This window comes from Muscardinus avellanarius (genome assembly GCF_963383645.1).
Source record: "Muscardinus avellanarius genome assembly, chromosome: 12".
Taxonomy (NCBI): domain Eukaryota; kingdom Metazoa; phylum Chordata; class Mammalia; order Rodentia; family Gliridae; genus Muscardinus; species Muscardinus avellanarius.
Window position 1 is genome coordinate 96,732,349 of NC_137798.1, and position 14,093 is coordinate 96,746,441.

Genomic DNA, 14,093 nt, shown 5'->3' on the forward strand with positions numbered 1-14,093 from the left:
TCCAGGGGCATTTTACCTCTAAGTTATCTCTAGCCCTACTTTGTTTTTTTATTTTGAAACAGGATCTTGCTAAGTTACTCAGAGCTTTACCAAGTTGCCGAGAATGGCCATAATTCTGCAATCTTCCTGTTTCAGTCTCCCAAGTACTGGCATTATAGGTGTGTGCCATCATGTCTGGCCTACAGCTTGCATTTTAAATCATCTATTAAAATAATTGTTGGTTGTGGCTGCTTGTGTTTCTGGTTTGTAGAAAAAGATTTTTAAAATTTGAATGCATGCCAGGAAAGTTGGCTCACTCTGTAATTCTAATATATTTGGGAGGCTGAGATAGAAGAATTGCAGCAGGTTTAGTGCCAGCCTCAGCAGCTTAGTGAGACTCTAAGCAACTTGGTGAAACCCTGTTTTAAAAAAAGGGCTAGGAAGCCGGGCGTGGTGGCGCACGCTTGTAATCCCTGTGCTTGGGAGGCGGAGACAGGAGGATTGTGCAGGTTCGAAGCCAGCTGTGCTGGCGTAAGAGACCCTGTTTCAAAAATATAAAATAGGTCTGGGAGTGTGGCCCAGAGGTAGAAGGGCTTCCAGGAACCCCAGTACCACCAAAAAAAAAAATGCCTATGGGTTCAATCCCCAGTATAAAAAATGTATATATTTTTGAATGTAAGATGTCAGACTTGCCATTAGTGATTCAGGACACCTCAAATATCTATACTATTTTATATTTGTTTGTTTATAATTTATATTTATTGGTATTGGGGATTGAACCCAGGAGCATTCTGCCTCTGAGCCACGACACCAGCCTATTTTATTTATTTATTTATTTTTTATTTTCATTGGTGCACTGTAGTCATACATCTAAATGGAGTACAAGATAGTAGAGGCATACATGCACACATCACTCATTTAGCCCTTCCCCAGGTCCCCCCCTTCCATTCCCTCCCCTCTCTCTCCTTTTCATGTTTGGCTTAGTAATTGTCTTTGATGTGTTTGTAAATGTACATAATATACATTAGGGGATTTTTCTCTTTCCTCCTCTCATCACCCCCAGTTAGGCCTCCTTATTTGCTCTCCTATGGCTTCTCTTCCTTCATCTAGAAGTCATCCTATGACCCTTTTTCCCCCTAGCTTCCACATATTAGAGAGAGAATCCAGTTTCTTTTTGTGTGTGACTTACTAATCTCACTTAGCATAATGTTCTCCAGTTCCATCCATTTCCCTGTAAATGACATAATTTTGTCTTCTTTATGGTTGAGTAAAATTCCGTCGTGTACATATTCCATAGTTTTGTAATCCATTCATCTCTTGATGGGCATTTTGGCTGGTTCCATAGTTTGATAATCGTGAATTCTCAGCTATGACCACAGATACACACGCATTAGTTTGGTAGTTTGGTTTTCATTCGTTTGGGTAGATACCCAGAAGTGGTATTGATGGATCTTAGAAGATGGAAGGATCTTCCATGTTCTTGGATAGGCACAATAAATATAATCAAAATGGCCTTTCTTTTAAAAGTGATCTACAGATTCAATGCAATACCTATTAAATTACCAAGGTCATTACTCTATAGACAAAGAAAATCAGTCCTTAAATTAATTTAAAACAACAAAAAACTCAGAATAGCCAAAGTAGTTCTCAGCAACAAAAACCATGCGGGAGACTTAACTGACTTTAAACTATACTACAAAGCCATAGTAATAAAAACAGCATGGTACTATCATAAAAACAGATACATAGACCAATGGAACAGAATAGAAGACTTAAAAACAAATATGCACACTTATGGCCAATTGATTATTGATAAAAAGCCCAAAAATATGCACTGGGAAAAGAGATAGCCTTTTCAACAAATGATGTTGGCAAAATTGGTTAACTATATGCAGAAAAATGAAATGAACTCACTTTCTCACCTTGCACAAGAGTCAATTCAAGATGGATCAAAGACTTGGAAATCAGAGCAGAGACCTTGCAGCTCCTTGAAGAGGGCATAGACCCAACACTGCAACACATAGGCACAGATAAAAACTTTTTCAACAAGATCCCAAAGGCACAACAAACTAATAGGAAGATCAATACTTGGAATTGCATTAAACTGGAAAACTTCTGTAAATCAAAGGAAATTATCAAGAATCTCAACAAAGTGTCAACAAAATGGGAGAAATTTTTGCCAACTATTCCTCCAATAGAGGACTATTATATAGCATATACAGAGAACTCAAAAAACTCAGCACTAAGAAAACAAATAACCCAATCAAAAAATGGGGAAGTGAGAGCCGGGTGTGGTGGCGCACGCTTGTAATCCCAGCATTCGGGAGGCTGAGACCAAAGGATCACAGTTTACGTACAGCCTCAGCTACTTAGTGAGGCCCTCTGCAACTTAGTAAGACCCAGTTTCAAAATAAAGAATAAAAAATAGGGCAGGGGGTGTAGCTCGGAGGTTGAATACCCCTGGGTTCCATCCCCAGACCCGCAAAAAAAAAAAAAAAAAAAAAAAAAAAAAAAAAAAGGCAAGTGAACTAAATAGACACTTCACAAAAGAAGAAATTCAAATGGTCAATAAAATTATGAAAAAATGCTCAACATCATTAGCAATCAGAGAGCTGCAAATCAAAACTACCCTGGGATTCCACCTAACTCCAACTAGAATGGCAATCATTTATTTTTTTATTTTATTTTATTTTTTGTGGTACGAGGGTGGAACCCATGGGCTTTCCATCTCCGGGCTACACTCCCAGACCTATTCTATATTTTATTTGGAAACAGGATCTCACCAAGCCACTGAGAGCCTCACTAAGTAGCTGAGGCTGGCTTCGAACCTGTGCAATCCTCCTATCTTAGCCTCCCAAGGGTGGGGACTACAAGTGTGTGCCACCACACCTGGCTAGAATGGCAATCATTTAAAACACAAACAACAAAAAATGCTGGCGAGGATGTGGAGAAGTAGGAACATTAATACATTGTTGGTAGAACCACAACCACTTTGGATAACAGTATGGAGGATCCGTAGAAGAATGGGAACGAACGCCCATCCTATTTTTAAAATTATTTTTTATTTTGAAACAGAGACTCACTAGGTTACAGAGGGCCTTGTTAAGTTGCTGAGGCTGACTGCAAAACAGATCCTCCTGGCCTGGTGTGATGGCGCGTGCTTGTAATCCCAGCATTCAGGAGGCTGAGACTGGAGGATTCCAGTTAGTGGACAGCCTCAGCTACTTAGTGAGGTCCTCTGCAACTTAGTGAGACCCTGTTTCAAAAAAAAAAAAAAAAAAATAGGGCAGGAGGTGTAGCTCTGAGGTCGAATGCTCCTGGGTTCCATCCCTAGACCTGTCTCATCCTCCTAAGTACCAGGATTACAAATGTGCACCACCACACTTAGCTTTACTTTCTTTGTGTGAGCTATGTCCCCAGACCTATTTTAATTTTATTTGGAAACAGGCTCTGACTAGGTTGATGAATGTCTCATCAAACCTCCGATCCTCCTGTCTCAGCCTCCCAAGTACTGTGATTACAAATGTGTGCCACCACACCCAGCTTAGCTTTATGTTTTAAAACTCATGACATGAGATTTTATACAGACTGGAAATTTAATTCCAGCTCACCTACTTCTTAGTCTTATGAGTTTAGGCAAATTGCTTCATTTATCTCCTCAGTTTAACCTCACAGAGTAGGACTCGGAGTGTAGTTCATTGGAAGAGTGCATAATTAGCATATGAGGCCCTGAGTTAAATCCCCAGTATTGTAAATTTTTAAAAACAAAACAACTTTACAGAGTTGATCTGAGGATTAAAGATACAGTATAAATTAGGAACCTGGAACATATTAGATGCACATGTTGTATATTTTTTTTCTCCTTATTTGCTGGGTTGGGGACTGGGAAGGTGGGGATGACATTTTTCTATCCCTATCCTCAGGAAAAATTAGAAGTAATATATTCAGTTCTAATGTCAAGTAGTTAAATATGTTTACAAAACAGTATTAATGTGTCTCTTTGTTATATATAAAATAGATAATATAAGAAGGCATGAAGCCTTCCTCACCTCCTTCCTTCTTTCTCCCTAGATTATGGGCCATATCAAACACCTGCTCTTGGTCTTCTCTCATCCCCATGCCCTCCCAGTGTCCACAGTGGCTGCTGTTTATCTTTAGGCCTCTCCTCACGTGCCATTTGCTCAGAGAAATCCTCTTGACCACTCTATTCAAGCAGGTCTTCCTGCTTCCTCTCTTATTCTCTGCCAATACACCCCATGCATTTTTCCATCATATCTATGGGAAATGGAAATTACATAATATTTTTGTATGATTTCCCTATTAAGTTCCTTGAAGTTCCTATAAGTTCCTTGAAGTCTAGATGTTGATTATTAACCCTGTATATTAGTTCCTAGCATAGTGCTTGGCCTATAGAAGGTGCTTAATAAATATTTACTGGATTTAATGAAAGGTGCTTTTTTAATGTTTTCATTTAGATTATATTCAGTATATAGATTTTTAATGAATCTCATATTCATGCCTTTGCAAAATTGCACATATTGCAGAGATATTCTGGAAGAATCTGAAAATAGTATACAAATATATAAAATTAATATGCTTTCTGGGTGTTTGAGCTCTTATATTAGTTCTTGTAAATCATTTAGTAACTATTAAGTCCCTTAGATAGATAATGGTAAACAAAATAGATATGGACCCTGCCTATTTGGAATTTTACTTCTAGTGGGGGAAACACATCAATTTTGTAAAAATAAATATATGTAATGGAATGTTAAAATTGGATTCTTTTGCTTCAGTTTTGGCCCAGACCCCAAGACAAAAGTGCTAACTAATTCCAGTTCTAAAGTGAGTTGCAGAGATTGAGGCAGGATTTGCAAAGGGAAACTGCTTTTTGCAGCTTTTAGCTGACAAACAACCTCTAGTCTCTCTATAAAAGAAAGTTGAGAGGTCAATAGATGTTGCTGATATGAAAGGACTGGAGGCAGATGCTGGGTTTATGAGTCCTGGCCCAACTTCATGGCAGGGGTGTGGTACTCTTCTCTCACTTAAAGCCTAGTGAGAAGAGTGACTGGACCCGGGCGTGGTGGCACATGCTTGTAATCCCAGCATTTGCGAGGTTGAGACAGGAGGATCATGGTTCTCAGACAGCCTCAGCTACTTACTGAGGCCCTTTGCAACTCAGTAAGAGCCTAATCAAAACCAAGAAGAAATACGCCAGCTTAACGGCCAAGGGCATAGCAGTGGCGCCATATTGCCACCGGCGGCAGCAGCAGAGAATTCACCGAATCCAGTACAGCTACATCTGCGTACTCAAGAACAGTGAGTCAAATTGCGGACCACAGAGGAAAAATCCCAGTTCTGTACTCCCTGGGACTTGACCCAGTGGGGGAGGGGTGGTGGCAGAGATATCACACCATAGGAGAACGTGCAACCTGGCACCCCCCACAGTCTAAAGCAGCCTCTATCGACTCTCTGGGTCGGAGACTCTGTGATACAACCCAGTAAAGGAGTAGTGGGGTCTGAGATACTACTGACTCGAGATCCAGAAAACCTTATGTGAAGTCATAGTGACCCAAGGGAAGAACCCAGAGAAGGCACAAACTTCCGAAATCATGGGAAAGAGGAATAACACTGGAGCAATGAATGCCCACAACCCCACAACATCAGAACCCGATAAAACAGAAAATCAGAGATTTCTAGAAGATCAAATCAGGAAAATAACTGTAGAAATAATAGAGGTGCTTCGAAAAGAACTCAGAGAGAGCCAGAAAGAGATAAAGGATGCAATTAATGAAGTAAAGGCCTCAATTCAAAGCACAAACAACCGATTAGACCACATGGAGAACAGAATCTCGCTCTTAGAAGATGATCATTCCAAAAAGGAACGCATAGTTTCTAATCAAGGAAAAAATATCCGACAGCAGGAATCTGATATTGAAGAAATATGGGCCCATTTTAAGACAGCTAACCTAAGAATAATTGGAATAGAGGAGGGAAAAGAAAGTGAAACCAAAGGGATCAACAATCTCTTCAAGGAAGTAATAGCAGAAAATTTTCCAAACATAGAGCAAGAGGTTGATACACAGATCCAGGAAACTTATAGAACTCCCTTTAGACAGGATTGGAGAAGAGGATCCCCACGCCACATAATTGTCAAAATGACCAATGTGGAAGCCAAGCAGAGAATCTTAAAGGCAACAAAAACAAAGGGCCAAGTGATATTCAGAGGCAAACCAATTAGAATCACTCCAGACTTCCCAAACCAAGTCATGAAAGCCAGAAGGGCTTGGAGTAACATATTCCAAACTCTGAAAGAAAACAACTTCCAGCCAAAAATTTCCTACCCAGCAAAACTTTCTATCAAATTAGATGGAGAAATAAGAAGCTTCCATGACAAACAGAAACTGAAGGAATTTATGTCTTCAAAACCAGCACTAGAGAAAATACTCAAAGAGATTAACTACAAAGAAGAAATAGGTAACACACACCAGAACCAGAGAAACAAGAGTTTCCATCCAACAGACAACTAAGACTGGTTATCTGTGGAGATTCATTATTTATGTTAGTCTTTTACCTATCTCTAAATGGTATTGTTTGCCTTTATTGTTGTTAATTTTTAGGATTTCTAGTTGGGATATTAATATACCTTCAGATATAGCATTTGGAAACATTTTATCCCATTCTATTAGTAACTGTTAACTCTGTTTACATTGTCTTTGGATATACAATATTTCTTTTTATTTTTTAGGGAGTTTGTATACTCTTCTGTTGCTTGTGCCATTGAAATCATATCCAAGAAATCACTGCCAATTTCAATGTTGTGAGGTTTTATGACCCAGATTTTCTTCTAAAAGTTTATAGTCTTAAGATTTATATTTAGGTCTTTTATCTATTTTGAGTTAATATTTGTATATGGGATTAGGTAAGGTTCCAACTTTATTCTTTTCCATGTCATTATTATGTTTCAACAATATTTAGTTAAAAGATTATTATTTCCACCACCAAATGTTCGTGGAAACCTTGTCAAAAATAACTTGACAATATAGGGAAGAATTTAGCTCTAGGCTTTTATTTAACTCCAATGGTTTATATATCTGCCTTTAGAATAGTACTACACTGTTTCAATTATTGTAGCTTTATATGGTTTGAAATCAGAAAATATATATCTTCTAGCTTTGTTCTTTTTCAAGATCATTTTGGGTATCTAGAGTCCATTTTCCATATTAGGATAGATTTTTTTTTCTGAAAAATAAATATATAAATATATGATAGTTTCACCTAAAAAAAAATAGAAAAAAAATATTCTCTGGTAAGAAAGAAAGTAAAAAGAAATATTGAAATGTTATCTTTAAGTCATCAAAAGCTTGGTATCAGACAAATGAAACTGTTATGTGAGATTATCATTTTTAATTTTGGATAAATTGCTATAATACTAGATGTCAACCACTAAGCCAAGCATGGGAGGGAGGGATGGAGAGAGAATGGGGTGGGGTTCGGGTGGGGGCTGACTGGGCGATGTGTGCATGTATGTCTACAAAAGTTTGTATCCCACTATGATGTATGAATACAGTGCACCAATAAAAAAAAATACCATGGCCTGGACATGTTAATAATTTCAAAATTCAGAATTCAATGAATTTATCAATATTATATCTATTCATCTTCTGACTTTTAATAATACAAGTTATATAATAGATATGCTTCTGACAGGGAGGTTTATCATTGGACAGGTATAAAACATATTCAATATATTTTTAGCTGGGCATGGTGGTGCATAACTGTAATCCCAATACTTGGGAGACTGAGACAGGAGGATCATAAGTTTGAGACTAAGCCGGGTGTGGTGGCACATGCTTGTAATCCCCACGCTTGGGAGGCAGAGACAGGAGGATCACACAGGTTCGGAGCCAGCCTCCTGGCTTAAGAGACCCTGTTTCCAATTAAAAATGTAAAAATAGGTCTGGGAGTGTAGCCCAGAGGTAGAAGGCTTCCAGGAACTCCAGTACCACCAAAAAATAAAATAAAATAAATAAGTTTGAGACTAGCCCCAGCAACTTAGCAACATCTTTTTCAAAATAAAAAGTGCTGGGGACACAGAATGCACCCACTTTTCTCAGGAGTAGAATGCCCTTGGGTTCAATCCCCAGCACCACAAAAACAGAATAAAATAAAATCAAGTCCCAAACCTAGGTTCTTTCAGGGACAGTTACTGTTGGTTTTTTTCTTGTATGTGATCTATACCTTATTGTTTCCTTGTCTCTTGTAGGTTTTTGTTGACAACTAAACATTGAAAAGAATATAATGATCCAGGCCTTGCAGCACACGCTTGTAATCCCAGTACTTGGGAGGCTTAGACAGGAGGATCGATTACAGGTTTGCAGCCATCCTGAGCAACTTAGGCCCTCTGCAACTTAGTGAGACCCTGTTTCCAAATAAAAAATAAAATAGGGTTGGGGATGGAGCTTAGAGGTAGAATGCCCCCCTGGGTTCAATTTCCAGCATCAAAACAGATTTTATATATATATATATATATATATATATATATATATATATATATACACACACACACACACACATATATATATATACACACACATATATATATATATTCTGTTTTGTTTTATACATAATATATATGTGTGTGTGTGTGTGTGTATTTAATATATAATATATATTTAGAAAACAACCAATGACTTGAAATGAAGTAAGTGGCTACAGCTCATTAGAATTGTAAGCCCTCAGTACCTCCTGTGCAAATACCGGCTACAACTTGCAGCAGTGGCAGCTGAACTCACCATGCCCTACAGAGATCCAGAGCAGTGCTCAACAACACTGTAAACGAGCCTGATGGTCCTCTGGAGAATGCCCAGTATGGTGCCCAAAGGGACTCACACAGCCGTGATAAACTCTCTTGGTCTGAGACTTTGTGGTTCAACCTGATAAAGGTGAGGGTGGAGTCTGTTGCTGGACACAACAGAGGCTCAGAGAGACTCAGGCTCTGCATCAGTGGAAAGCATGGAGGGAGACCTACGCTTAACACTAGATCCAACTAGTAGGATGTCCGAGAACACCACAGACCACCCAATCGTGGTGAACAGGGAGAAGTCAGATCAACCCAGTTCTAGCTGTGGAGAACAGATACTCTTTTGTATATACACTGGGTTTGGTCCCAGACGCACTTGTCTCCTATGTAGGCAGGGAGAGACTCATACTTCACATCAGTGGAAAGCATGGAGGGAGACCTTCACTTAACCCTAGATCCGGCCCCATTGATACCAGCCATCTACATAGACTGAGAGACTCAGAGAACCAGGCGTGCATCAGGAAAGGTACCAGTGGCACTCAGCATCTGTAGAGAGAAACTGCAGAGGCCAAGTCTGCTGAATATTCATATATTTGAAGGGTTGCATTGTGTGTGTGTGTGTGTGTGTGTGTGTGTGTGTGTGTGTGCTTCTTTGTTTGATCTTTTCCTCACCCCTTTCCTAAGCCTCATCCCTTGTACATACCAACTCTCTTCTCTCCATTCCTTTTCTCTTTTTTCCTCTCTTTTCTGTCTTGTATTAAATCCACTTCATATCACTATACTAAATCCTCTACATTGGTTACTAGAATACTACTACATGTTCATTATCTCTAATCTCTACAATATACTACATACTAAGCTCACACTCTCATTCTATTTTTTTTTTTTTTTGGTGGTACTGGGGTTCCTGGAAGCCCTTCTACCTCCGGGCTATACTCCCAGACCTATTTTTACATTTTTATTTGGAAACAGGGTCTCCTAAGCGCTGGCTTCGAACCTGCGTGATCCTCCTGTCTCTGCCTCCCAAGCACGGGGATTACAAGCGTGCGCCACCACGCCCGGCCTCTCATTCTATTTGATTCTATCTGTGGCTTTACCCTATCTTTGCATTTATGACTTCAATTCCCTCCTCACTTCAAATGAATGAATTAAAATGTCAGTTCTGTAAATCATTCCTTTTTGTCTATACATTTTTCTTCTAATCCTATCTTACTATTTTGAAAGAGAAAGAGACCTATTCTATGAAACTGTCAATATGAGCCAGGTACCATGCTAAGCACTTTAGATGTAAGTTTTATTTATTCCTCACCTCTGATCTTTTGAGATAGTCATCATTAACCCATTTTACAGATACAAGAGATGTGGAGCTTTAGCTGAAGCCTGTTGTCATGGGAACAAATTCACCACAAGTAGTAGAGGGTTTATTGTGAAGGAAATCAGACATTAGTGTCTTTGCACAGCAGATTTCCTTTGTGTCGTGTGTGTGTGTGTGTGTGTGTGTGTGTGTGTGTGTGTGTGTGTTTTACTGGAGAGTAAACTCAGGGGCATTCTACCTCTGAGCTAAGTTGCCCAGGCTGCCCTTGAACTTATGCTCTTCCTACTTCAGCCACTAGAATATCTAGGATTGCAGATGTGTGTTATCATACTTGTCTTTCTATTTGATGTGTGTGTGTGTGTGTGTGTGTGTGTGTGTGGTACTGGGGATGAAATCCAGGGGCTTCCTACTTTTGGGCTACACTCCCAGACCCATTTTATATTTTATTTAGGAACATGGTCCTACTAAGCTGCTGAGAGCCTCACTAAGTAGCTGAGGCTGGCTTTGACCCTGCATGATCCTCCTGTCTCAGCCTCCCAAGTACTAGGATTATAAGTGTGCACCACCATGCCCGGCTCCTTTCTATTTGATTTTTATGTGTCTCTGTAGTTCTCTTCCCAAGACTTACTGGCTGATTCTTCTACATTTTGTTTATACTTATGACAAATATAAACAACAACTATATATATGTGTGTGTGTGTGTGTGTGTGTGTGTGTGTATACATACACACACACACACACACACACACACACACACATATATATATATATATATATATATATATATACATATTTGTGGTTCTAGGGATGGAACCTAGAGGCATTGTACTTCTGAGCTACACTTCCAGCCCTATTTTTTTTGTTGTTTACTTTGAAACAGGGTCTCACTGAGTTGCAAAGGGCCTTACTAAGTAGCTGAGGCTATGCAGGAACTGCTCGTCCTGTCTCAGCCTCCCAAGAGCTGGGATTACAAGTGTGCACCACTACTTCCCACTATGAGACAGTATTTTATGCCTCTTCATAAGAGGTTGGTTGGGGACAGTCTTCCTGAGAAGACGCTGAGGGAGTGTTTGGCATAGTATTTGACAGGTTTAGCACTTAGACAAATTTACTACGTCCCAAGCCAAGTAATGGCCGAACTCAGATTTGAATAGCAGTTTATCTCAAAGGTTATATTCTTTTTTCTGTTTTTATGAACATGCCTTTGTTTTAAGCCTGATGTGGCTATGTAAATGACTTCTGTTCTCAAGTAATTGGTATAAGTAGATAAACGTAGTGTAAGTTAGCAGACCCTAACTATGAAAGGTTCAGAGAGAGCATTCTTGGGGTTCAAGTGGAAGAAGGATTTCTCTTGAGTCAACTGATTATAGAAGTAGCCATAGAGCAGAAGAAAGGCAGACTTTCCAGGTAGGGAAGGGAATGCCATGAAGAAAGACTTAGTGATGAGGAAGGCCCAGAGATACGTCTGAGTGTAGCACAGGGTGCCGGGATCCATGGCACATCCTGCTTTGGGACGATTAATCTAAGTCATGCTGGGAGCAGCATGCAGAATAGATGAGAGTGGGATGCGGGGAGCATCGGGAATATGCCAAGGAAGGGCACCGAGTTGATTCAGATACAAGCTCAAGAAGAAAGGAATTAATGTCACAGCAAAAATATGGAAGGAACGAAACAAATTCAGGGATGATTCTGAGGGAGAAATGACAGGATGAGAAGCTTGATTAGATGATATGGATGAGGCATGGGGGAAAGTAAGCTGATACTATCCTAAGTCTGGCTAACTGTGACAGCGGGAATGACAGCCTTAGTGTGAGAAATGAAATCAGACAGAGGTAGAAAAATAAGGCTTGGCTTATATATGCTGAGTTTATGGTATAATGAAGCATCCACATGTGGACATCTGTCAAACACTTAAAAACGTGAACTTGAACCTTCATAGAGATACTAATTAAAGGTTTCAGAATCTTCACCATGTAAATTGTAGCTGAAATAAAAGATTAGATAAGCTATTCAAAGGATAGAAAATCCTTAGAAAAACTATTAGAATTCCAAAGGCAAAGCTTTGAGAAACAACTCATATTTTAGGAGGGAGGAGGATGCAAAAAATGAAGAAATGGTCAGACACTGTGTTGATCAGCTTTTGGTCACTATAACAAATACTGGAAATAATTAACTAAAGAGAAAAGGTTCATTTGTCTCACAGTTTTGGTGTTTCAATCCATGATGGGGTAAACACATCACTTTTAGGCTTCTACTGGGGGCCAGCACAGCATGGTGTGTGTGTGTGTGTGTGTGTGTGTGTGTGTGTGTGTGTGTGTGTGTGTGTGTGTTTGGTAGAGCAGAAGCACTCCCCTCATGGCTGGGAAGCAAAAGAGAGAAAGAGGAAAGGTCCTGGGGTTCCATTATCCCCTCAAGGTAATATCCCCAGTGACCTGAAGACCTCTCTCTAAGCCCCACTTTTTAAAGGCTCCACTACCTCCCTCTACAGCCACACTGGGGAATAACCCTTTAAGACATGGACCTTTAGAAACATTTAAGATCCAAAGTATAGCAGATTCTGCTTGTCCAAGATGACAATATGTTCATTCATAATAATGATAGATAAAATATTGCTGCTCAAAGCAAGATAAATATCAATTTGTACCAGAAAATGAACAGAAATGAAAATTCGTGAGTAGGGTTGATGCTAAAAGTGTTCTGGATTACAGGCTGAGAGTGGATAAGGGATTTTGGACTTGGCTCCTCCAGTGTAATGGGGATTAAGATGCTTTGTGTACCACAGGAACAACAGCCCACTTATTGCTCAAAGTCTCCCACTAGCCCCATCCCACTCTACTTCAAGAAAAAAGTCTGCAAAAAATGTTACTTCCTTTCTGGGATACATGTGGCTTAGAACATATTGTGAGCTAGAAATTCTGGGAGATGTAGCTTAAGTCTTGAGACCCAGATTAAACCAAACCACCTGATGACTTATGGTTGGGTATGTAATATTTTCTAACACTTTGTCCATAGTACATCTGGGTTTGGACTAGCTGTATGGGAGTCAGGGAAAAACAGATGAGCGAAAAACTACTAGATAGGGAAGTTGAGCACAGAGGGACAGAAGAAAAAGGGACTAAGAACAAAAGCTCCCCACACGAGACATATCCAAACCAACGAATTTAATGTAAGAGAAACAACAGCAACAAAATAAAATCCTGCCAAGACAGTGATTTCACTATAAATAAAATTGTCTTTAAGGAACAAAGTATCAAAGATCTTGAATTTGGTTGAAGGACTATCTTCATAAAGAAGAACAAAAATTATGAATAAAGTGAAATAGATATGAAATGGGGGCAAGTGGATATTAAATATATAGTTAGATATTTAAAAATGTATCATTGAAATAAAGACCCAGATACCTGAGACACATATCAGAGTGGACAGAAAGAGAATCAGTGAGTTGAAAAATAGTTCTGATCATGAGCCGGGCGTGGTGGCGCACGCTTAAAATCCCGGCACTTGGAATTGGCACTGAGACAGGAGGATCGCACGGGTTCAAAGCCAGCCTCAGCTACTTAGTGAGGCTCTCAGCAACTTAGTGAGACCCTGTGTCCAAATAAAATAAAAGTAGGTCTGGGTGTGTAGCCTGGAGGTAGAAAGCCTCTGGGTTCCATTCCCAGTACCACACACACAAAAAATAGTTCTGATTAATTCAGAGTAGTAAAAAGAAAGGAATATGAATAAGCAGAGAGAGAGAGAGAGAGAGAGAGAGAGAGAGAATAAGAGGTTATGAAGTATCAAATGGGGATTCCAGAACAAGAAAAGGAAGTGGTAAGTGGTAGAAAAGAGATATATATGAGATAATGGAAACCAGTCTTCCAGATAGAAAGTATGTTCATCCCCTTCTCTCTCTCTCTCTCTCTCTCTCTCTCTCTCTCTCTCTCTCTCTCTCTCTCTCTCTCTCTCTCTCTCTCTCTCTCGTTACTGGGGATTGAACCCAGTAGTCTTGGAGGGCAT